The sequence below is a fragment of the Aegilops tauschii genome, chromosome 7 (genome assembly GCF_002575655.3).
Source record: "Aegilops tauschii subsp. strangulata cultivar AL8/78 chromosome 7, Aet v6.0, whole genome shotgun sequence".
In the NCBI taxonomy this organism is placed as follows: Eukaryota; Viridiplantae; Streptophyta; class Magnoliopsida; order Poales; family Poaceae; genus Aegilops; species Aegilops tauschii.
Genome location: NC_053041.3, coordinates 583309370 through 583336386, shown reverse-complemented (window position 1 = coordinate 583336386; position 27017 = coordinate 583309370).

Sequence of the window (27017 nt, the reverse complement as noted above, 5' to 3'; positions counted from 1 at the left end):
CAAGGGTGACCGACACGTGGCATCCACCGTAACGGAACGCCATTAAGCTATCAGTCCGGTTTTCTATCCGATAACCCGTCAACAGCCCCGACCAATGGGGATTTTCCACGTGTAAAATCATCATTGGCTGGAGGAAACACGTGTCGGCTCACCGTTGGGACAGATGTCATCCACTCATTGGACCCAAAGTGCCTATGATATGTCGACACGTGGCACGGCCCAACAGAGGCCCATTCCTGTGAAAAGGCCTTCCCGTTTGACTTGGTGAAAAGGTGGCGGGCCAGCCCACAGCAAGCCTGTTAACGACCTGTTCGCATATAGCCCATTTACAGCCCGCTAACCCAGGGCCCGTTTACGGCCTATCCGAATTAGTCCCAGTAGCGTCATCTGGGCCGTACAATATAATTCCAGCCCGTTTTAACTTTTGGCCCATGTATGGCCCATGACGTATTTTGGCCCATATGAAGCCCTTAGTAACCCTCGGCCCATTAACGGCCCATGGTAAAACTGGCCCGTAATGAACAGTGTATCACTTTATACCCATTAACGGCCCATTATTCCGTTGGGCTGTTTCTAGCCCATGTTATCTTTTGGCCTTCTCAGGGCCCATTTATTCTTGGGCTCATTTCTAGCATTAGGTTACTTACGGCCCGTTACTGTCATTTTCTGCTTGTGGGCCCATTTGTGGCCCGTTAATACGTTGGGCCGTCTTCATAGCGTCATCAAATACTGCCGATTAACGACGGCCCATTATGGTCGGCCCATGAATGGACGATTCCAACTCTAGCCCGTTTACGGCCATAAAGCGGTATGTTATTGGCCCATGTTTGGGCAATCGATCATACGGCCCGTAGAAGGCCCATTGATGATACAGCCCGTAGAAGGCCCATTGTTTCTAAGCCCCGTAGAAGGCCCATTGTTTCTACGCCCCGTAGAAGGCCCATTGTTTCTACGGCCCGTAAAAGGCCCAGTGTCACTACACTAAATATGTAGCCCATGGTTATTGTGGCCTAGTTTTAAAAAAAGGTTATTGCGGCCACTAGCAAACCGCGGAAAAAGAACAACACTGACTACAAGCAAATAAATAAACAAGACAACAAGGAAATAAATAAGCAAGCAACTTATGCTAGGCTATCACGGCTATTACACATATTACATCCACTGGGCATCAAAAAGTTTGCCACCAGTGCAAATATAGGGAACAAAGCAACATATCATATACACTAGTTGTCAAAGTTGGCGACCAGTGCAAATAAACGCCGCAGCAAAACAAGTCCAGAACTGAAACCACTTCAGAAGATCTCAAGAAACAATATCCTGGGTACCCATAATGCTGGCAAGATGCTTAGCAAGCTTACTAACTTTCTCTTGTTTGGTGCTTAAATCCTCCAGCGCTTGCTGTTGCACCAGAAAGTATGCATCTGAATTCAGCAGGGACTTCCTCAATCCTTCAGCTTCCTATCGCAACACATCTGATCGATGTCTTTCAACTTGAAGATGAGACTCAAGAAGACAAACTGATTCAGGCAGCGAGTTCAAAGAGCTTGTGCCAGTAGTAGTGGCGAGTAACTCGAACACTACATCAAGACAGGACTTCTGGGTTCTCTCACTATTGTCAAGGTAGTTTTTATTAGCTTTCTTGGAGACCAATAGGGATGTCTCACTATCTTGAACCTTATCTGCATCACTTCCTTCACCATTGCATAACGGGGTACTGTTCTCCAATATTTTGTCTCCATTCTAAAAGGGAAACAAGCAGACACATCACAAGTTTACCATGTTGTATATGAAACTCATTTTGGTAAATCAGTTCAGTAGTAAAGTGCACAGGATAATAGCATGAAACAATCATATATCTATGTACCATGGTCACTTTATAGTCTATATCATTCTAGTTTTTGTTGCCAAATCAAGATAGAGACACAGTTCAAATAATATTTGTTCAAGACAAAGCAGAATAGACAGAATATAAGTGTGGGAATCTATAGAGACACTTGTAATGTGCATGACATGAGAACATAACTGTTTATTCAATTGAAACTGAAATCAATATAGAGCAAGTTACAATAGCAAACTAGTTAAAGAAACACGTTTAAAACATACCTGTTGCGCCATTGGAGTTTCAATTCCATCCTTCAAATTTGAAAATAGTTGGTCTGAGTAAATACAGTGACGCAAGAGCAAAGGAGTATGAACCATAGCTACAGAACCTGACCTGAGAACAATTCTTCTTCTCCTTTAAGTGTTGAGTTGCGATTCGGAGTGGTGGTCCTCGTGCTTTGGGCACTGCAGTTCCCTTACTAACTGCTCGTGTTTGGGTGCTCTGTGGTGGAGACGGTGATGTGTCAACTGGAACTGGGTTACTATCTGCTGGGGTTGGGGTTAGAAGGGGTGTAGCTGGTTCTCTGTCCAACTGGTTAGGGGTACAATCTGCGAGAGTCTGGGTTATGTGTGGTGGGGCTGGTTCTTGGGCAGGTACAACCGTGGTTCTATCTGCATCAACTGGTAGCACTATCTTTTCTGAAGACCATGTTGTTACTCCCTTAGATACTGCCATCACCCTCTCCAATTCAAATGGTTGATAAACAAGAAAAGTAATTGAATGTACAAACATTGTATGATAGACAGGTGCAATGGATAGTGGGGAATAAAAGAGGGCATGGAATAATTCACATTTATGTTGTCAAACCAAATAGGATAGCATGGCACAATTTCACATATATGATGGCTAACTAAACAGGATAGCATGATACAATTTCACATTATGATGGCTAACTAAAAAAGATGGAAGGACATAGTTCAAAATATGATGACTATGTAAACAGGATGACATGATATATCTATATAATGTGTTTATTAAATAGGTTGGCATGCCATAATTCACATACATGCCGCCTATGGAAACATGATAGCATGATATAATTCCCGGATAGAATGACATAACTCAAAATATGATGACTGTAAACACTAAACAGGATGAGATGATATAACTATATGATGTCTTTATTAAATGGTTGCCATGCCATAATTCAGATAGATGTTGTGTATGTACACATGATGGCATGATATAATTCAAATATATGATTTATATAGTAAGCAAGTAAGCAGATGACAATCCATATATGATGTAAAAACTAAGCAATGCAAGACAACATGCATGACATGGGTAATATAACCCTGCCAAGTTTGAGCATAGACCTTAGGGGGGAAATAGGACTGGTCATCAGTCTCTGAATCCTCCTCTGAGGAGCTCTCTGTATCCAGCAAGATGTCTTCTTCAGCAGGTAGCATTGTCTGCTCTGAATACCTTGTTTTCACTCCAGATACTTCCATCACCGCTTCAAATGGCTGATGCATAGGAGTAGTAGTTGAATATACAAACGTTGTCGACAAATGGAACACGTAATACAAAAAATGATACCATGATATAATTCACATACATGATGATTGGCTCAACAGCATGGCATTGCATAATTCACATATATAATGCCTTTGCAACAAGATAGCATTGCATAATTCACATATATAATGTCTTGCAACAAGATGGTAATGCATAATTCACATATATGGTAATTAGACACTAAACAGGTGGCATTCACACAAAGCATGTCTAAACTAACCAAATGACATCGCAATGCAAGACACCATACGCACAATATGAGCAACATAACCCTGCCAAGTTAATTAGAGCATACACCTCGGGGGGGAATAGGACTGGTCATCTGTCTCTGAATCCTCCTCTGAGGAGCTATCCGTAACCAGCGAGATATGCGCTTCGTCAGATAGCATAGTCTGCTCTGAAGACCTTGTTTTCACTCTAGAATTTTCCATCACTGTGTCAAATGGCTGATGCACACGAAGAGTAGTTGAATGTACTAACATTGTTGACAAATGTAATACATAATGGAAAAAAAGGATGGCCTGATATAATTCACATATAAGATGACTGACTAAGTAGGATGGCATTGCAAAATTCACATATATGATGCCTGGCTAAACAAGATGGCATTGCATAATTCACATAAATGATGAATAAACTAAACAGATGGCATTCACACAAAGCATGTCTAAACTAAGAAGTTGACATATTTGATGTATAAAGCAATGCAAGGCACCATATGCATGATATAACCAACATCAGCATGCCAAGTTAGAGCGAAGACCTCATGGGGTAAATAGGAGTGGTCTTCTGCTTCTGGATCCCCCTTAAAACAGTTATCTTCCTCTTGATTACGATCCGAAATGGGTGGAGGGGGGGCTGCCTTTGCGCCCACCATGGAGCGACATCTGCATGAAATTTTATTGCCACGCAAGGCTCATCTCTTTTCTCTACATGTTCAGTTCCATTGTGTACAATAACTGACATGCATAGGAATAAAACATAGTGAGATTATGTACGGAGTGCATGCACAAATCCAGAGTGATGGTAGCAAACTGTGGATAGACCCAAAACCAATGATAGCAGGCAGATAATAGCTTTAGTTAAAAAATACAGATAATGGCTCCTTTAATGGTTGTTTGCACCCAACATGAAACTCATAGTAGACACCCGAGATTAACCAGATAGTAGATAGATAGTACTGATTGCTGCCCCAATATGTACCCGACAACCATTTAAAAACTCAAGTTTCAGCATAAGTTTGGACTTGACTCGGAGTCTAATAGGTGAACACGACGATAAAGTAGCATGTCATCATATTAAGCGATGCATAACGTAAGAAGACACGGAAGAGTGCGACCTCTCTTGCGGACCCGTGTAGTCCTCAAGGTCATCTGCTCAGTTGATGATGGTAATGCAGTTGTCGTGGCTGCCGACGGCGGGGAAGAAGATCTGAGGCGGCGAAATACAGTCTGGAGAGTGGATCCCTGCTGTGGTGAACCCTTTCGTCGTTGGAGCAGCTGAGCTGGGGTGGAACACAGCACCGCACGAGCAGGACAAACCACACAAGGTTTTGTTTGACACATATCTGTAACAGAAGTAATTGTGTAAGGGCTTGTTTGAATTTGAGGATTCTAACAATGCAGGGATAGGAAATAGACAGGAATAGGATAGGAATGCACGTGCAAAACAGATAATTTAAAAACACAGGATTTCTACCAATCTTGGTGTTTGGTTCACAAGAATTGGAAGATCACAGGATGCAAAGAAGCATGGTGAGATTAAGTCAAACCACAAGAAAATGTACGGTTATAATGCTATTATGCTACTATCTCCCAGTCTTGTGCTTCATGAATAGGAATTTGAAAAGGAGGACAAGTGGAAATTAAAATTCCTACGTTTTTTTTCAAGGAGACACTAAAGGAACAAATCCTACAGTTTTCCTTTGCTCCATTCCTTTGCACCAAATTCATGAAAAGTAGTACCATACGAAACTTTCCAATTCCAATGTTTTTCATTCACTTGTCCTTTCAAGCACTTGCGATTCCAGTAGGCAGGCTTGAGCAAGGAAAAGCCTACACTAAAAAAATGTTTTTGTGCTACTTCTATTACTTTGGACCCAGGCCACTGCCCTACTAGCTCAACTCCCAGGGCCATCGACAAATGCACACCTCAAACGCGCAGAGATAAATAATGATGGCGTTCAAGAGAGTCCATCACGGATAGCTAAGTTGCCTGGTACCTCACTGCTTGTCATATAATAGGATAAAATAATCATATTTCCCATTACTCCGTGTGCTCAGTGGACAATATATATAACATGTAGAGTTAAAAAGATATGCAACAAGTGTACAACCTCTTTGGCGAAGCCATGTCGATCTCAGCGTGATTGGGTTGGCCGGTGAGGATGCTCCGGCTGACTTGACTGTCGGAGGAGGGGAAGAAGATCTTAGGCGTCTGGAGATGGAGCCCGAGGTACTGCTCCGCTGTGATGGAGGGTTTGTTCGTTGGAGCAGCTCCGGTGAGTTGTACGATGCCGAGGCTGAAGCAGGACAAGAGAGACAACGTTAACCTGAGTGGAATTCTAATAGCATCTCCAATAGATGACATAAAATACATAACCACAAAGTGCTAGATGTATACATCAGCCGCTCATCTCTGAACTTAACTGTCGAAACTGAATTTAACTGTCAAAACTGAACTTAACTGTCGAAACTGAATTTTGCAGTCGAAACTGAATTTTACTTTCGAAACTGAACGCACTAGAGGTGAGGCTACACGTCAGTCGACAGATTTTTTCATCTCTGGTCAGTCAATTTTGCAGCCGTTGGATACAAAATCAAGGGTCTCCTGTTCATCTTCAACCTCCACCCCCCTGAGCCGATAGCCACCACCGGCCAAACAGCCGCCCCCCGCCGCCCGCAGCCGGTAGTACACCGCCCCGCCCGCCCCAAAAACACTCCCCACCACCGGTCCACCGCCGCCCCGGCCATCCCTCTAGGCCCCCCCGTGCCGAGTTTTTTCTCCGGCGATCCCCACGCCACCGCCCAACTACCGCCGGCGACCACCGCCCCCACCCTGAACCCTAAGATTGATAGTGGGGTACCTCTCCGGCGAGCCCCCCTCCCCGCTGCGGCTGGTTCTTCCTTAACTGTGGCGAGCCCCCCCTGAAAATCGACTAACCCAAAAGTCGATTCAGCCGACTGAAGTGTAGCTAAATTGGAGCAGCATCGCAAGCAAGAGCAAGAGCGAGAGCAGCAGCGCGAGCAAGAGCAAGAGCAAGAGCAGACCAGGCAGGGGACCGAGAGCAAGAGCAGAGCAGCAGCGCGAGCGAGAGCTAAAGCAGCAGAAGCTCCTACTGATGTGGACGTTGCCGCCGAGGGTGCGACGCCGTGGAGAAAGTGGCCGACGACGCCGCCGTGGATGGAGTCGCGCCGTGTCGGCTCGGGACCGAGCGCCAGCAGCACCGTGAGATCGAATCAAGAAGAAAATGCGGCGATTAGTGTACAATCTCTTTGGTGGCACCGATTAGGCCGCAGCTTCATCCGAGGAAACGGTGATGATGATGCTCTTCCAGTGGTACAGGTGAAGACGACGGTGTGGGAATGGAGGTGGCACGAAAGACGAGGGGAACATCGGGGCAGCTCCTTGGAGGTGGAGGATGGGGTGGCTGAACCGGTGGGACGACCAGATCAAAGACGGATCCTCATCCGGTACGGTGGATGAGGGACGTCGAGGTGTTGCTGTGGACGACGTCATCGGGGAAGAGGCTCCTGCTGGGTGGCGGACGGAGGAGGGTGTGGGGCTTCACGGGTTTTCCCGGCCTCGGTGTACGAATGGGTGGGCGAATGGGATGGGAGTGGGGAACCATGGCCTAGGGACGCGCTTGTCTGGAATGTGGGGTAAGTTATGAAAGTACCCCCACCGATTTGAGGCGGTTCTTTCGGTTCAGGGGTATCACAGGCATTTCACGTGTCGGGATTTCACAGGAGGTGGGAGTTTTCGCGCGCGTTGTAATTTTGGAATAGCAGGGCACGGGTTGAGATGGAGGGAGTTGTCGGAGCACAACGAGACAAAGATTTATCTTAAATATTTTGGGGTAACAAGCCGCGGGTTGAAGAGGCAGGAGTTTCGCAGCACGATAGACAGAGACACTAGCTTGAAATTTCGGCATAACAAGGCGCGGCTTGAAATTTCGGGAGAACAAGCTTAACGTGTACCCAAAAGAAAAAAGACAATTTAGAATAGTATGATATACTACGTACAATGTGTTTAACACGCACAACACACACAGAGACACCATTTAGAGTAGTAAGGTACACGTGCATTGCACGCATGAGATTTGGCAACCAAATTATGAATAAATACCACATTATAGCATGTAAGCTTTGAGTCATATATGCATGATGTAGATGTTCGTTTAATGCTTATAGTTCATTTCATTCAAAATCATCTAGTTTTTATAAGAAAGCTAATCTATTTTAAGATTCATGGAATTGTGCGTTGTAAGGCATAAAGTAAAAACAAATCATGTAGAAAAACATTTGGGCAATTCTGATACGGAAGATTCTAGAACAAAGAAGAAGTGCTTGTGTTTTGATGTTTTTGCATTATGCTTAAGTTCAACCATAGAGTCTTCTAGATTATACATGTGGCAAAATCTGGTGGAATCTAGATGATATCCAACGGCCAGTAGTGCTCAAATTTGCCAACTCTGGACCATCGGATTGGCCTCATCCAACGACCATCTTCCAAAGTTAAAGTTATCCGCACACTATATAAAAAATATTAAATATACTATATATATAGGGCTATAGATATAGATATGTGATGCGAAAGCCACCCACCATGTCCAATTAGAATAGTGTGTCCATGCACGGATGCAATGTGGCCAAACGATGTCTGCCATCGGTATCTCAAATTCAAACCAGTCTGACCTTGTTCAATGTGTATACATTACAACATGCTCGTTTCCAAACCACACCGTGCAGATCTCCGTTATATTCATGCATGCATGGGTTTCAAACATCATGATCTCTTATTCAAATATTTGAATTCAACTTTACATTGATTATGACCTCACCTAGTCTTTTACACCCACACATTGGTCTTCTCTTTATAATTGTACCACTAACTTTCTCTCGTGCATGCATGCACACACACTACCAGTCGGCATTATCCATCACACACATGCAATCTTTTTCTTCAGGTCGGTCTTCCATGAAGGCACACACACACACATCCCCCTGTCCATCATATCGGGCATTCTTTATCTCTCACGTGCATGCGCAATGATCGATGTTCCTCTATGTGTGTGTGTATATAGCTAGGTCTTCCATAGTTTTCCACATAAACCGATCAATCTATATATCTAGTGAGGTCTCACCCTCTTTCCCACGTCCACATCGATCAATCTATACCTCTCTATATAGGATTACATATATATATATATATATATATATAGCTAATACACCCACATTAATTATATATCCAATGCCCCCCTCCCATCATCCATGCCTTCTGCTTCATCTCTCAGACGCGCGCATAATGGCGAAGACAAGGGGCAGCAAGGGCCCTGCCCCCCTAACATCACTATATATTGAGGCTAATATGAATGTGATCATTAGACAATTGCTGGTAAAAATGGTTTAAGTTGATGAATCGGCCCTCCTCGTAAAGGATTAGCAATGCTTGGCCCCCTATCTCCAGCGAATTAAATTAGCTAAAGGTGTGCGTTCATGAGCCCATGCTAAAGTCTCAATTAATTCCGGCCAATACCCCCCGCCAGGAAATTAAGAACATAAATCCAGTAGCCCAAACAAGATGTCCAAATAAGAACATCCACGCCCATACTGATAAACTAACTATGGAACATCGTTACCTAAAGAACGAGTCTCTTAGCTGAACTATGGAACAGCGTTAACTCCTGAACAAGACCCGTAAGAGATCAGCATGAATATACAGTGAAATGTGATAATCTACTTTCCATGCTTAGATGAATAACAAAGCCATAAATGTTACACACAAGTAAGATGAGGGTACAACCTAGCTCATGGGACATTTTTCATGGCTCCGCCACTGCGCGCAACAGCGCACGTTCTCGCCCCCTCTCTCTAAATATTGATCTCGCAGTTGTGCACTCCTTCATAGTCTCCCTCCACTCAGCCCCTCGCACCATCTTCTAGCCCCCACCGGATTTTGCCACATGTACAATCTAGCAGACTCCATGGTTGAACTTAAGCATAATGCACAAATCTCAAAACAACAGTGGTTCTCCTTTGTTCTAGAATCTTCCGTATCATAACTTCCCAAACTTTTTTTCTAGTTGAATTGCCATTATTTGTTTTTTACTTTATGCTTTACAACGCACAATTCCATGAATCATAAAATAGATTAAGGGCTTCTTTGATTCAAAGGATTCTCGAAGGAATTTGGGAGGATTCTAATCCTTAGGAATTTTTCCTATCTTGGTTGTTTGATTCATAGGATTGTAAACCATAGGAATTTTTCCACATGATTCATTTGCACTAGATTTCATAGGAAACATCCCATCCACTCAAACCTTTTTGAAAGAATTCTGTGTTTTTTCTATGCACAATCAAACACTCGTACCATCCTGTAGGATTCAAGACGACATTCCACTCTAATCCCATGTTCTTCCTATTCCCGCATTTTGGAAATCCTACGAATCAAAGAGGCCCTAGGTTTTTTATAAAAACTAATTGATTTTGAATGAGATGAACTATAAGAATTAAATGAAGGTCTACATCGGGCATATATGACTTAGAGCTTACATTCTACAGTGTGGTATTTATTCATAATTTGGTTGCAAAATCTCACGCGTGCAATGCACGTGTACCTTACTAGTACTTCGAGTATGTGCAAAACACAATGGCACGCTACACAATGTCTCTCTTACAGTTCATGAAGCCACATGGCACATGTGGAGGCGTTGTCGTGACATCCTTGTGTGGATTGATCATAGTGACGTGTTGCTGGTTCCAGAAGAATGTACTCATCCTCCCTGAGCCGCACTGGCGGTACATGCACGAAGCGAAGATGTGCACGCACGCCACGCATGCACTCATTCCCTCGCACGCACACGCGGGTACACGGGCGGATGCAATTTTGTACCAAGATCCACCCCATGTGATAATTTGACGCGTGTAAAGTCCTTGACTGCATTGATGGTCAATTAATACAGCGCATGCAAATTGAGTGAATGTGAGGGCGGAAGAAAGACATTACTACTCCACTGTGCGCATGCGAGTAGTTAAATCATGGGTTGCTTGTAGTACTTCCATTGGTCTCCTTCATATTTTGTGCCAATTTTTGACAGTAATATAATATTTACGCATCTGAGCAGTGTAGTCTACTTGAAATTTATGTTCCACTAAACTCATCGGGAGCCGTTTCGGGCCTCGAAACTAAAAACCATCAATTAATCTTTACCTTGTTCCCATCACATTTGAAAGTACTAGTGCTATAATTAAGTGCAAGCCTGCTCACACCTACCAGTACGTACCAAACCTAAACGTGTTCCCACTATGCAGGTTTTAGTACTAGTGCTAGTACTTACGTTATAAAAAGGGGAACTACCTAACCAAAAATTACTCTACCTTCCTCCTCATAAGTCCTCCTTCTTCGTCCGTCCTTGCCATGGCCGGTGTGCAGAGCTCTAGGTCGAGAACTACTCGTAACAAGGGAGCGTCAACCAAGGCTGCGGAAAAAAAGAGAGGGCTCGCCGCCACGCAGAGACCTCGAAAGATCTCTCACGGGCAGGCGATGGCTCCGAGGAGCTCCCTAGACGCGGAGGCGAACATGCCGAGCTGGCGGCGCTGGAGTCGTTATCCCTCGACGGCATGCCCAATCAGCTCAATAAGCACCTCAATAAGCAGAAGGAGTTCATCCACGGCTTGGTGGAGCTGCTGAAGGAGAGCCTCGACGACATGCCCGCTGAGCTCAATGAGCAGGGGGAGTTGACCGCCGGCTTGGTGATGCTGCTGAAGAAGAGCATTGCCTCGGAGAAGAAGGCGACCGGGGAAATCCTGCAACTTCAGGAGGACAAGGCGAAGCTCTGCCACGAGCACGACCTGCTGAAGGAGCAGAACGCCGGCTGGAAGAAGCTGCATGAGAATAGTAGTTCCTCGATGAAGATGTTGGAGGCCCTCGTCATGGAACAGAAGGAGGAGTTGGCAAAGCTCCGCATTGAGCACCCGGCTGCTGTGAAGGTACGTAATGTGGCCGTGGAATAGATGATCATGGCTCGCGTCGAGAAATCCCGCATCATGGACACAATGATGAAGATGGCGAAGGAGACGCGCAAGGAGATGGAGGTCGTGCAGGCGATGAAGAAGCAGTTACGACTCCGCGGACAGCAACCCTTCATGTAGTGAGAGCAGCGCCCCAGACTTGTGTGTGCGTCTTCCTTCTTTTTTGGGGGTGATAATCCTCCTTCTTCTTTTGCTCCTGTGTTACTTATTTTGCTTCGGGTGTTTGGCCGCACGTGTCACCTTCTCTGCGAGGCATGAATAGAACAATGCTAAAAATGATATGACTAGCAAATTAGATCATTCTTTATCGCCAATAGAACAATGCCTCTTGCTAGTAATATATAATAAGAGTAGAGAGTAGAGGATATGGCACTGGGCTGCCGTGTTTCGTGCTCCTCCGTCGTACTCCAGTGGAAAACTTGAGTATACCGCACGGTTCTTTGCTCCTCCTCAGATCGTCGGCATATTTATACGAGCAGTCAAATCACAAGGCCCCACCTTCCAGCAGTAATGAGCTGTCAAATCAGAAAGGCCCTCGCCTCTCATGAAAAGGACCAAGCTAGACTACCCCGCCCTCTAGCCTTTTAAAAAATGTATACATTTGTACAGTAGTAGTATCGATGGATTGCGCCATGGAGCAAAACTAACAAGATGTAATTAAAGAAAAAGGTGGTACATATAGAGAGCGCTCGTCGCCAAATTATCCATATACTATATGACACTACCCACCATGAAGGTACTAGTAACATAGACTAGTAACTAGTCTATGCTACTCTCCACTATGACCAGCCAAAGTCGAGACGCGGATACCAACGAGGGCCTGGTTGTGTCTATACTAGGACAACTCACCCGATTGCATGCGCACCAGGCAGACGAAGCTCGTGTCGTGTTGGTGCCGTGTGCGGCCCGCACATTAACCAAAACCTCGCGCCTCCATCTTAGCCTCCGCATTTTAAACTTCTCAATCTCAAGGCCAAGGAGCAATGTGAAACCTATGATAGAGCCAATCGGATGGTTGAGAACACTACAATTTGTAGCTACAGATGCGTGTGTGAGAGAGGATGAGTGCGTGCATGCACCTCTTCTCAGAGTACAAGTGTATGTGGGTGGCATCGACCTAGGGAGCAGTGATGGTGTGTGCGAGAAGTCCCGAGAGATAGGTGTAATGCGTCTGAAAAAAAAGACTAGTCTATAGCTCGCCACGAGGCTATTCCTGTCGAAGGCCAAGCGTAAGATATGTATCCGACGATGCCAGTTTTTGCACGTCCACAGCAGCAGAAAAAGAACTGGTACCATGGCATATGCTACACCACGGCCGAGAAAACGTGCCGACGTTACGCCATCCGGGAATAGTGCCGCACTTCATGTCGAAGTAATGGGCCACGGGTAGCCTAACCCGAGTCCCTGGACCTTTCAAGACATCGGAGCTGGCTGCGCCCCTCAAGACGCCGAGATGAAGCGCCGCCTTCTTTTGGCAGGCTGGCCGAATGGCCGACTGCCGGAAGGCGGCCGAGCCCCGGGAGGCGGTATCCAGATGGGCCAACTCCTGGCTGGCGGCTCCCAGAGAGGCCGGCTCCTAGCTGCCGGCCCACGGCGCCCTCCAAGTCTGCGCCCCCATTAAGATGACAAGTCAGAGTGAGGCTACAGTGTACCCCATCCCTCCCCCCCGAATCCAGGGCCGGGCGTGGCCACAGTGCGCCGTACCGACGGAGATCTCCGTCCGGCGCGGCACTGTTGCCCCTCCGCCCTTGACGTCATTGCTGGCAGACGGGACCCTGCACCCATGACGACCTGTCGGTATGGCCCGCAGTCGGCGGGCCCTACTGGCCAGCGAGAGCCCGGAAGACGGCGGAGGCTAGACCAGTCAGACCCAAGGGATGCCGGCTTCTAGCAGGAGGCCGGTCCTTCCCTTGGGCCCCGCATGCCATTAACCAGACGAGACGCGGAGTGGCTACAGTGATCTCCCACCAGGCGGCCGAACTGTAGCCACGCTCCCCTGACCAAGCACGAATCATCAGCGTTACGATTATAGTAACCAGGAGCACAACAAGACCCGTGAATTGCGGGTACGGCCTGTCGGCACCGTACCAGACCGGTCGACGGGCCCTAGCAGTCGGCGAAGAAGCCGGCAACCAGAGACACTGACAGTCGGGACCTACACCCGGCCAGATTACCATTGTACCCCTGGGGGGTAGGCCTATATAAAGCCCCCAGGGCACCCATGCAAAGGGTTCTGAACCAGTTTAGACTAGACTCATACACAGAGCAGGGGAAGAGCTAGCTTGGCCTTCTCCTACCTCTGGCATACAGCTCGAGGAGCACCATTGTACTCACTAGTGTCTTAGTGATCATGCGGAGACCCCGCAGAGCAGGACTAGGGGTGTTATCTCCACGGAGAGCCCCGAACCTGGGTAAAGTCCGACGACGTTCATGTCTACGCCTCATCCCGCTTCCAGGCACCGGCGACGTTCTACTCGCTCCCACCATGATAAGCCATCCATTGGCATATGTCGCACCCAACCCCCGACATTTGGCGCCCACCGTGGGGCAAGGTGCACCGTCTCCCGGAGACCTGGTCTAGACGGCAACCCTGTTCCTTCCTCGTGAGCGCAGCCAGCCCGACACGTCAGACGGCGTTTGTGCCGACGCGCTGCATGGCGCGGAGGTCGCCTGCGCAGCGAGCTACCTCGCCGACCTTGTGGGCGAGATCTGCCTCTCCGACGAGCCTGCGTCTGACGCTGGCAACGGCGATCCCCAGGACCGCCTCGTCAGCCTCCTCGACCAGCTCCACGTCGCCAGCGAGCCTGCTGCGGACTTGGAGTTGGTTGGCTCCACCGACCCGATGCTGGTCGACTCCGACACAGCGTCGCTTGACGCGTTCCCCACCAACGTGGTGGTCTACGACGAGTCGCTCCCTCAAGAGCACAGCGGTGGCAGCACCGTCACGGAGGTGCTCATCGTCGGTGAGCACTCTGGTGGCGGCAGCCAGGATCCGCTACAGGCGGCACTGCAAGACCTGACCGCGCCCATTCCAGAAGACGCCAACGCCGCGACACTGGAGGCGCGTCGCCTCCAGCTCGTCAAGAGCGCCAACCGGCTGGCCGGCATGAGACGCCTTGCGGAGGCCTACCAGCGCGAGATGGACCGAGCAGTTGGCGGCACGCCGGCTCCTGGTGGGCCCAGCCGCACGGGCCAGATCCGACAGCGTGGCGCAAGCATTTCCAGCATGTTCGGGACGGATCGTCCCATTTACGCCACGCCCGCGGAGAACATACGAGCTGCCCAGGTGATGTCTACTACACAACCTTCTTCTTGTAGACGTTGTTGGGCCTCCAAGTGCAGAGGTTTGTAGGACAGAAGCAAATTTCCCTCAAGTGGATGACCTAAGGTTTATCAATCCGTGGGAGGCGTAGGATGAAGATGGTCTCTCTCAAGCAACCCTGCAACCAAATAACAAAGAGTCTCTTGTGTCCCCAACACACCCAATACAATTGTAAATTGTATAGGTGCACTAGTTCGGCGAAGAGATGGTGATACAAGTGCAATATGGATGGTAGATATAGGTTTTTGTAATCTGAAAATATAAAAAAAGCAAGGTAACTAATGATAAAAGTGAGCACAAACAGTATTGCAATGCTAGGAAACAAGGCCTAGGGTTCATACTTTCACTAGTGCAAGTTCTCTCAACAATAATAACATAATTGGATCACATAACTATCCCTCAACATGCAACTAAGAGTCACTCCAAAGTCACTAATAGCGGAGAACAAATGAAGTGATTATGGTAGGGTATGAAACCACCTCAAAGTTATTCTTTAAAATCAATCCGTTGGGCTATTCCTATAAGTATCACAAACAGCCCTAGAGTTCGTACTAGAATAACACCTTAAGATAGAAATCAACCAAAACCCTAATGTCACCTAGATACTCCAATGTCACCTCAAGTATCCGGGGGTATGATTATACGATATGCATCACACAATCTCAGATTCATCTATTCAACCCACACATAGAACCTCAAAGAGTGCCCCAAAGTTTCTACCAGAGAATCACGACGAAAACGTGTGCCAACCCCTATGCATAGGTTCATGGGCGGAACCCGCAAGTTGATCACCAAAACATACATCAAGTGAATCACGTGATATCCCATTGTCAACACAGATACGCACGGCAAGACATACATGAAGTGTTCTCAAGTCATTAAAGACTCAATCCGATAAGATCACTTCAAAGGGAAAACTCAATCCATTACAAGAGAGTAGAGGGGGAGAAGAAACATAATATCCAACTATAATAGCAAAGCTCGCGATACATCAAGATCGTGCCAAATCAAGAACAAGAGAGAGAGATCAAACACATAGCTACTGGTACATACCCTCAGCCCCGAGGGTGAACTACTCCCTCCTTGTCATGTAGAGCGTCGGGATGATGAAGATGGCCACCGGTGAGGGATCCCCCCTCCGGCAGGGTGCCGGAACTGGGTCCCGATTGACTTTTGGTGGCTACAGAGGCTTGCGGCGGCGGAACTCCTGATCTATTCTGTTCCCCGAAGTTTTTAGGGTATATGGGTATATATAGGAGGAAGAAGTACGTCGGTGGAGCCACGAGGGGTCCACGAGGGTGGATGGCGCGCCCTAGGGGGGTGGGCGCACCCCCCTACCTCGTGGCTTCCTCGTCTCTTTACTGATGTGCACTCCAAGTTTTTCCGGTAGCTTTCCTTCCAAAAATAACTTATACAGTTGGTTTCATTCCGTTTCGACTCCGTTTGATATTCCTTTTCTTCAAAACACTGATATAGGCAAAAAACAACAATTCTGGGCTGGGCCTCCGGTTAATAGGTTACTCCCCAAAATAATATAAAAGTGGATAATAAAGCCCAATATTTTCCAAAACAGTAGATAATATAGCATGGAGCAATCAAAAATTATAGATACGTTGGAGACGTATCAGCATCCCCAAGCTTAATTCCTGCTCGTCCTCGAGTAGGTAAAAGATAAAAGAAATAATTTATGAAGTGTGAATGCTAGCAGGTGCATAAGTTTGATCAATGATAATTTCAATCACCTTTTCTAGCATCAATATATGTCATAACAGTAGCTCATATCATAAAACTTTGCATGATCAAGTAACAAACTATTCACATGTTAAAGTATAGATCATAAACTTTCTTGAAAACTAACAAACTATGTTCTCAGTCATCAAACAATTGCAATTCATCTTATTTTCAGGAAGAGTCTATGTGAGAGCTTTGATTCAGCAAACTTCACATACTCAACTATCATTTAGTCTTCCATGATTGCTACCACTCAAAGCATATTTTTAGAACAAATAGTATTCATCGAACACAGAGAAAGATAGGGGCTTAATGTTTCGCCTCCCAACCTTTTACCTCAAGGGTAATGTCAACAATAATAATTCATCCTCAAATATATTTGAATGACCATATATGCTTAGATCTTTCCATCACATGATGCTTGCCAACTAAAGAGTGGGTTGGAATGAGAAGGAATACTACTGACTCTTGCATAAAAGTAAAAGATAGGCCCTTCGCAGAGGGAAGCAGGGATTTGCAGAGGTGCCAGAGCTCGAAGCAAAAACAGAGATGACAATAATTTTGAGAGGTATGCTTTCATTGTCAACATAACGACCAAGAGTTTCCAATATCTTCCATACTACATACATTATAGGCGGTTCCCAAACAGAAAGGTAAAGATTTTTTTACTCCCCTCCACCAACAATCATCAATCCATGGCTTGCCCGAAACAACGGGTGCCTCCAACTAACATCAATCCTGGGGGAGTTTTGTTTGCAATTATTTTTGATTTGATTTCGATCTTTTGATCATGGGACTGGTCATCCCAGTTACCAGCCATTTTCTCGTGAATGATGAGCGGAGTCCACTCATCATGAGAATAACCCACCTAGCATGGAAGATACTGGTAACCCGTAGTCGCTACATGAGCAATTCAGGCATACAAAACAGATTATTATTTGAAGGTTTAGAGTTTGGCACATGCAAATTTACTTGGAACGGCAGGTAAATACCGCATATAGGTAGATATGGTGGACACTCATGGAAGAAACTTGGTTCAAGGAATTTGGATGCACAAGCAGTATTCCCGCTTAGTACAGATATTTTGGCTAGCAAAGGATTCTAAATAGCAAGCACCACTCAAGCATAACTCATTATGTTGTCTTCCTTGTCCTACTTCAACTAATTTGCTCAGGTTGAAAATAATTAATGGGGCTCACAATCATAGAAGATGTCCAAGATAGTATTATATTTGAAATCTCTCTTCCTTCAATATTCTTTCATGAATTGTTCAAGTGACCAATACAATGTTTGCTAACCTTCAATAAATTTACCACCTCTACTTCTTATATGTGAAGGCATTACTCCCCATGGGAAAGGCATATGAAACATATATAATTTAAGATTTATGACATTCAAATCATTCAACCATTTACTCATAGGATATAAGAGAAGCACACGAGTAAATGACAAACTACTCCAAAAAGATATAAGTGAAGATCAATGAGTAGTTAAATAATTATGTAGCTATGTGAAGACTCTCTCTCATTTAAGAATTTCAGATCTAATGTATTTCATTCAAGCAGCAAGCAAAACAAAATAAAATTACATTTCAAGGATAGCACACATCATGTGAAGAAGCTAAAACTTAGGATCAACCGATACTAACCGATAGTCGTCGAAGAAGAAAGGTGGGATGCCAACCGGGGCATCCCCAAGCTTAGACGCTTGAGACTTCTTGAAATATTATCTTGGGATGCCTTGGGCATCCCCAAGCTTGAGCTTTTGTGTCTCCTTAATTCCTCTCATATCACGGTCTCCCTAAATCTCAAAAGCTTCATCCACACAAAACTCAACAAGGACTCGTGAGATAAGTTAGTATAATCCAATGCAAAAACCTTATCATACTCTACTGTAGAAAATCACTAAAATTGTTATTCAACATTGCATACTAAATGCCTCTGCGTATTTAATAGTCCTATCCTCAAATAGAATCATTAAAGAAGCAAACATATGCAAACAATGCAAACATAACAGCAATCTGCCTAAACTGGACAGTCTGTAAAGAATGCAGCAAGATCCATACTTCCCTAGCTCCAAAAATTATGAAAGAAAATTACTACTGTAGTAAATTTATCAGAGCTTAATATGCAAAAGGTTTCATCATTTTATCACATTCTGACTTCTCTGGGGAATTTTTGCAACAGCGGTAAACTTTCTGTTTTGAAACAGCAACATGTATACTTGCAAAATAAGCATGGTAAAGGCTATCCTTGACATTTTTATTGAAAATGAAGATGCAAAACATTATTCTAAATAACAGCAAGCAAATACTAACAAAATAAATTGACGCTCCAAGCAAAACACATATGATGTGGTGAATAAAAATATAGCTCCAAGTAAAGTTACCGATGAACGAAGACGAAAGAGGGGATGCCTTCCGGGGCATCCCCAAGCTTAGGCTTTTGGTTATCCTTGAATATTGCCTTGGGGTGCCTTGGGCATCCCCAATCTTGGGCTCTTGCCACTCCTTATTCCATAGTCCATCGAATCTTTACCCAAAACTTGAAAACTTCACAACACAAAACTTAACAGAAAACTCGTAAGCTCCGTTAGTATAAGAAAATAAATCACCACTTAGGTACTGTTGTGAACTCATTCTAAATTCATATTGGTGTATTATCTACTGTATTACAACTTGTCTATGGTTCATACCCTCCGATACTACTCATAGATTCATCAAAATAAGCACACAACACATAGAAAACAGAATCTGTCAAAAACAGAACAGTCTGTAGTAATCTGTATCAAACGTATACTTCTGGAGCTCCAACAATTCTAAAATAAATTGGTGGACCTGAGGAATTTGTCTAGTAATCATCTGCAAATAGAATCAACTAAATATCACTCTCCAGTAAAAAGTTGAAGCTAATCTCATGAGCGCTAAAGTTTCTGTTTTTACAGCATGATCATAAAGACTTCACCCAAGTCTTCCCAAAGGTTCTACTTGGCACAAACACTAATTAAAAAATAAAACCACATATAAACAGAATCTAGATGGATTATTTATTACTAAACAGAAACAAAAAGCAAGAAACTAAAATAAAATTGGGTTGCCTCCCAACAAGCGCTATCGTTTAACGCCCCTAGCTAGGCATGATGATTTCAATGATGCTCACATAAAAGATAAGAATTGAAACATAAAGGGGGCATCATGAAGAATATGACTAGCACATTTAAGTCTAACCCACTTCCTATGCATAGGGATTTTGTGAGCAAACAACTTATGGGAACAATAATCAACTAGCATAGGAAGGCAAAACAGGCATAACTTCAAAACTTTAAGCACATAGAGAGGAAACTTGATATTATTGCAATTCCTACAAGCATACATTCCTCCCTCATAATAATTTTCAGTAGCATCATGAATGAATTCAACAATATAACCAGCACCTAAAGCATTCTTTTCATGATCTACTTGCATAGAAATTTTATTACTCTCCACACAAGCAAAGTTCTTCTCATGAATAGTAGTGGGAGCAAACTCAATAAAATAACTATCATGTGATTGAAAATTAAGATCAAGATGACAAGTTTCATGGTTATCATTATTATTTATAGCATACGTGTCATCGCAATAATCATCATAGATAGGAGGCATGCTTTTATCATAGTAAATTTGCTCATCAAAACTTGGGGGACAAAAAATATCATCTTCATCAAACATAGCATCCCCAAGCTTGTGGCTTTGCATATCATTAGCATCATGGGTATTCAAAGAATTCATACTAACAAAATTGCAATCATGCTCATCATTCACATATTTTATGCCAAGCATTCTATGTAATTTATCTTATAGTACTTGAGCACAATTTTCCTTCCCATCATTTTCACAAAAGACATTAAAAAGATGAAGCGTATGAGGCAAACTCAATTCCTTTTTTTGTAGTTTTCTTTTATAAGCTAAACTAGTGATAAAAAACGAAACAAAAAGATTCGATTGCAAGATCTAAAGATATACCTTCAAGCACTCACCTCCCCGGCAACGACGCCAGAAAAGAGCTTAGTTGACGGGGTGTGAGTGCCGCTTACCTAGCCTCCCCGGCAACGGCGCCAGAAAAGAGCTTGATGTCTACTACACAACCTTCTTCTTGTAGACGTTGTTGGGCCTCCAAGAACAGAGGTTTGTAGAACAGTAGCAAATTTCCCTCAAGTGGATGACCTAAGGTTTATCAGTCCGTGGGAGGCGTAGGATGAAGATGGTCTCTCTCAAGCAACCCTGCAACCAAATAACAAAGAGTCTCTTGTGTCCCCAACACACCCAATACAATGGTAAATTGTATAGGTGCACTAGTTCAGCGAAGATATGGTGATACAAGTGCAATATGGATGGTAGATATAGGTTTTTGTAATCTGAAAATATAAAAACAGCAAGGTAACTAATGATAAAAGTGAGCACAAACTGTATTGCAATGCTAGGAAACAAGGCCTAGGGTTCATACTTTCACTAGTGCAAGTTCTCTCAACAATAATAACATAACTGGATCACATAACTATCCCTCAAGATGCAACAAAGAGTCACTCCAAAGTCACTAATAGCGGAGAACAAACGAAGAGATTATGGTAGGGTACGAAACCACCTCAAAGTTATTCTTTCCAATCAATCCGTTGGGCTATTCCTATAAGTCTCACAAACAGCCCTAGAGTGAATCAACCAAAACCCTAATGTCACCTAGATAGTCCAATGTCACCTCAAGTATCCGTGGGTATGATTATACGATATGCATCACACAATCTCAGATTCATCTATTCAACCAACACATAGAACCTCAAAGAGTGCCCCAAAGTTTCTACCGAAGAATCACGACGAAAACGTGTGCCAACCCCTATGCATAGGTTCATGGGCGGAACCCGCAAGTTGATCACCAAAACATACATCAAGTGAATCACGTGATATCCCATTGTCACCACAGATACGCACGGCAAGACATATATCAAGTGTTCTCAAGTCATTAAAGACTCAATCCGATAAGATTACTTCAAAGGGAAAACTCAATCCATTACAAGAGAGTAGAGGGGGAGAAGAAACATAAGATCCAACTATAATAGCAAAGCTCGCGATACATCAAGATCGTGCCAAATCAAGAACACAAGAGAGAGATCAAACACATAGCTACTGGTACATACCCTCAGCCCCGAGGGTGAACTACTCCCTCCTCGTCATGGAGAGTGCCGGGATGATGAAGATGGCCACCGGTGAGGGATCCCCCCTCCGGCAGGGTGCCGGAACAGGGTCCCGATTGACTTTTGGTGGCTACAGAGGCTTGCGGCGGCGGAACTCCCGATCTATTCTATTCCCCGAAGTTTTTAGGGTATATGGGTATATATAGGAGGAAGAAGTACGTCGGTGGAGCCACGAGGGGCCCACGAGGGTGGAGGGCGCGCCCTAGGAGGGTGGGCGCGCCCCCATACCTCGTGGCTTCCTCGTCTCTCTGACGTGCACTCCAAGTTTTTCCGGTAGCTTTCCTTCCAAAAATAACTTCTCCAGTTGGTTTTATTCCGTTTCGACTCCGTTTGATATTCCTTTTCTTCAAAACACTGAAATAGGCAAAAACAGCAATTCTGGGCTGGGCCTCTGGTTAATAGGTTAGTCTCAAAAGTAATATAAAAGTGGATAATAAAGCCCAATATTGTCCAAAACACTAGATAATATAGCATGGAGAAATCAAAAATTATAGATACGTTGGAGACATGTCACCAGGCGGCAGCAGACGAGCTAGACAAGCTCGAGGGTGACGAGCGTCGCGACATGATGGAGCGCGTCCAGCAGCTCCTGGACGCGACATCTGAGCAGCAAGAGGCCGGATGCCGCACTGAAGCGCCCAACCGGCGAAACGATGATCCTCCTCCCCGCCAAGACCAAGGCGCGACCTCCCGGACGCCGACTGGCGGCGTCCGCGACAGAAGAGACAAGGTGTTGGCTGCCAGCCGCAGCCGGACTCACGTCACCATCGAGCGCGACCAAGATGGCCGCCCGAGAGCAGTGAGACGACTGGATGATTGCCCGCCTCCTCCTTCCCGCAGGGAGAGGTGCGCTTCTCCGCCGCCTGTTGAGCACCCGACACTCGGCGACCGCCTTGGCTGCCGAGAGGGAATCGGAGAAAACGATGCCCGCCACTGGATCGACCGACTCAACCGGTCCCTGGCGCTCTGTAACACCCACGATGCGGCTATATCTCTCACGTGTCGAGGCACGACTTAGAGGCATAACCACATTGTAGGTTTTGTCGCAAGAAGGGTCATCTTCACACAATCCCATGTAATGAACAAGAATGGGATAAAGAGAGTTGGCTTACAATCGCCACTTCATACAATACATAAATAAATCACATCATTCAGAGTACACGCATAGTCCGACTACGGACAAATCCAAATAAAAGAAGATAACCCAACTGCTAGATCCCGATCGTCCCCAACTGGGCACCACTACTGGTCATCCGAAAACGAAACATAGCAACGACCAAGTCCTCGTCGAACTCCACTTGAGTTCGGCAGCATCACCTGCACTGGTATCATCGACACCTGCAACTGTGGTTGTAGTATCTGGTGAGCCACGAGGACTCAGCAATCCCATTACCATGGGTATCAAGACTAGCAAAGCTTAAAGGGTATGGAAGGGGTAAAGTGGTGAGGTTGCGGCCGCGGCTAAGCAAGTATGGTGGCTAACATACGCAAACAAGAGCGAGAAGAGAAGCAACACAACGGTCGTGAAGCTAGAAGTGATCAAGAAGTGATCCTGAAACTACTTACGCACATCCATAACACAAGAACCATGTTCACTTCCCGGACTCCGCCGAAAAGAGACCATCACGGCTACACACACGGTTGATGCATTTTAATTAAGTCAAGTGTCAAGTTCTCTACAACCGGACATTAACAAATTCCCATCTGCCACATAACCGCGGGCACGGCTTTCGGAAGTTCAAAACCCTGCAGGGGTGTCCCAACTTAGCCCATGATAAGCTCTCACGGTCAAGGAAGGATATTCCTTCTCCCGGGAAGACCCGATCAGTCTCGGAATGCCGGTTACAAGACATTTCGACAATGGTAAAACAAGTCCAGCAAAGCCTCCCGGCGTGTCGACACCCTGATAGAAGCCGCACGTATCTCGTCTCAGGACACGACCGGATGAGCAGTCCATACAACTAAAACCAGCCCTCGAGTTTCCCCGAGGTGGCGCTGCAAGGGGCTCTAGTTCGGACCAATGCTTAGAGAAGCACTGGCCCGGGGGCTAAAATAAAGATGACCCTTGGGTTGGCCGACCCAAGGGAAAGGGTAATAGGTGAGGCAAATGTAAAACCAAGGTTGGGCCTTGCTAGAGGAGTTTTATTCAAGGTGAACTATCAAGGGGGTCCCATAAATCACCCAACCATGTTAGGGACGCAAAATCCGGGAACATAACACCGGTATGACGGAAACTAGGGCGGCAAGAGTGGAACAAAACACCAGGCATAAGGCCGAGCCTTCCACCCTTTACCAAGTATATAGATGCATTAATAATATAAGAGATATTGTGATATCCCAACATAAACATAATCCAACATGGAGCAATCTTTATCTTCACCTGCAACTAGCAACGCTATAAGAGGGGCTAAGCAAAAGCGGTAACATAGCCAAACAACGGTTTGCTAGGAAGGGTGACAAAGGTTAGAGGTTCATGGCAATTTGGGAGGCTTGATAAGCAAGTGGTAGGTAAACGCGGCATAGCGATAGAACGAGGCAATTAGCATAGCGATGATAGTAATGAGATCCAAGGTGATAGTCATCTTGCCTGAAATCCCGCTAGGAAGAAGAACGAGTCCATGAAGAAAATGAACGGACGGAGTCGAACGAATCCTCACAACTCCGGAACGAAACCGAAGCAACGAGAGAAGCAAACCGGAAAGAAGCAAACAACATAGTAAACAACCATCACATAAACATGGCATGATGCACAATCAAGTATGATGCATGTCCGGTTTAATGAGGCATGGCATGGCAAAGTGCACAAACAAATACTACAAATTATGTGGAGCTCAATATGCAACGAGTTGCATATTGACGAAACACCACATTCAAGTTATTTAGTTCGCTCTTGTTTATGTACCCAACAATATTAAATGTTATTAACATGGCAAGAGGTGAAGCATATGAAAACTACATAACTAGGCAAGTTTAAATGAGGCCGGAACAACAAACAACAATTCCGGAAAATCCTCATGTCCATATTTTAGGTTTGGTACTGTTCTGCCCTAAATCATATTTTATTGTTGTTAAACATGCAAAGTAAGTGCACCAAGTTATTCTATGCATTTTTCTACCCCATTTACATATAAAGTTTATTAAATTTGGAGCTACGGTTATTTAGTTATGAAATAAATCATTTTATCATGGCATTTAGCAAACTAATTCAAACAGCACGTTTAAACATTTTAAACATGGATGAGAGTTGCATATTATGAAACTAGATGAAATTCTAAGCACTTTGCATATATAACTTATTTACAAAAGATGCATAGTTCATGAGTTATTATATGCATGAAAACTAAGGGTTTTTCTGTAAAACAGCACTCTCTGGATAATTGAACAAATTCGTAGAACAGAAAAGAAACATGACATGGGCCGAATCTAAGTAGAGGTCCAACAGAACAGGAAAAAAAAGGGGGGCGCTGGTGGTGGCCTCACCATGGGCCATGGCCAAGTCGGCGGAAGAGGCAGGCCGGCGGGCGACGACCCACGCGCGAGGCGGGCGCAGTCAACGCGCGGTCGAGCGCCGAGGCACGCTGCTCGACCCGAAGCAGGGGATGCAGGGGAAGCAGGGCGGCGATGGTGCTGGCGGGCGAGCAGGGGAGGCCGATGCGGTCAACGTGCGGGCGAGCGGGAAGCAGAGGTCGGCGCGGCGTCCTGGTTCAGAGAGAGAGAGATGTGAGAGGATCGGGGGAGCACTGGAAAGGGGAAGAAGAAGGGGGCAGCGACGCTCATCTCGGATGAAGCTCGCCGGACAAACGAGGGCGGCGGGGTTCGGCGCTAGTGTCGGAGACGAGCGAGATGAGGGACTTGGCGCGGTCTAGGACGACGGCCTCTGGTCAGGGGGAGCTCGGGTGCAGGGAAGGCACTGCTCATCGTCCTCCCGCTTGATGCAGAGGAGGCGACAGCGCGGGATGGCTTGGCCAGGCGGCGTTGGCGGCCAGACTTGGGGACGAGCTCCCGGCGACGAGGCGTGGATGCAGGGGAGGCAGACGAGGCGCTGACTGGAGAAGCTGCACGAGGCCAAGCGCCATGGAGATTGCAGTGACGTCAGTCTCCACGTTGAGGACGACAGAGCTAGGCGAGGTGGTGCGGAGAGGAGGCATGCAAGGCAGGGGATGGAGTGGACACGGAGGGAATGGAGCTCCGGCGGCTTGGCTGCTCCGGGCGGGGCTCAAGGAGCTCGGGCGCGAGGCTGTGAGGTGGATCGAGCAGAGGCCGGTGAGGTTGGTCAGGGATGGATTTTTGGATCGGCTTGGTGGTTGGTTGGGTGAAGTGCTCGAGGTGGATTTTGGATAAGGAGGATCCCGAGGTGGGAGCTGAGTGCGGCGGCGGCGGCAGGGACAAAGCTCCTAGAAGTTAGGGTTGGGTTGATTTGGTAGGTGGTGGTCTTATATATAGACCACAAATTTTGGTTAGGGGCTAATCTGGTCCTCCGATCTTAATCGGAAGGTCGCGAATAAATAGCTAGGGAGTCCAAATAAGAAAACGGAGATGTTTTATAGATATTTGGGGATGGCCCGAATCAAACGGTGATGACGGAGCGGTCCGGGTTCGGGGAAGTTTCAGACACACGGGAGGGGTCGAAGCACTGCACAGGGAGACTCCGGTTTTGTGCATTGTGCAGAGAGGCTCAAACGGTCGGACACCAAAAGAACGGTTGGTCTGAGAAACGTCAACGGAGACGAGGAAGAAGCGGCAACTATCAACGGGTGCAAGGTTTAAGAAAATATGCGGATGCAATGCGAATGATGCGATGATGAAAGCGACAAACAAATAGATCACCCGGTGACGACGAAGAACATCGAAGCCTTCTGGAGCGTCGGTCTCAGGGCGTTACACGCTCGAAGAAGAAGATGAGCTGGGTCCGCCTTGCTTCGGCCCCCGCATCCGAGATGAGCCCTTCCCCAAAGGATTTACGCTCCCGAGAGACACCCCCAAATACACCGGCTCCGTGAAGCCGGAAGACTGGCTGGTCGACTACTCCACAGCCGTCAGCATCACAAACGGCAATAGGCGCGTTGCCATGAAGTACGTCCCGCTCATG